General features: G+C 39.7%; 1 protein-coding gene across 2 annotated transcripts in view; it reads right to left on the bottom strand.

Moving 5' to 3' along the window:
- The window catches only part of LOC107743341 (LIM domain kinase 2-like), a 29,906-nt gene that overhangs the window by 6,276 nt on the left and 23,330 nt on the right, over nt 1–300 (bottom strand). The gene's annotated exons all lie outside the window — the stretch shown is intronic.

A 300-nucleotide genomic window follows, 5' to 3' on the forward strand; every position in this document is an offset into this window, starting at 1 on the left:
GCATCGTGCCGCGTAAACATAAAACCATGTCTGCATTTGTGATCGGAGAAATGACAAACAACAAGTGCTACTCTACACTGCTCAAAATCGTTTGAATCGTCAGTGGCAAATTCTTTAAATAAATAAAAAAACTTCTGTGAGTCAGAACAGCCGGCATTGTTGTCTACTCTCCCAGGATCCTCCATAAAATGCGTAAAATGCGTCTGAATATTTGGGTTGAAGTGTTCTGGAACAGTGTTGTAAATACAACTTAACCACTGATTTCGAGTCGTGTCATCTTTTGGAAGGCCAAACAAAGTA

The sequence above is a fragment of the Sinocyclocheilus rhinocerous genome, unplaced genomic scaffold (genome assembly GCF_001515625.1).
Source record: "Sinocyclocheilus rhinocerous isolate Xijiao unplaced genomic scaffold, SAMN03320098_v1.1 scaffold2844, whole genome shotgun sequence".
Classification (NCBI taxonomy): domain Eukaryota; kingdom Metazoa; phylum Chordata; class Actinopteri; order Cypriniformes; family Cyprinidae; genus Sinocyclocheilus; species Sinocyclocheilus rhinocerous.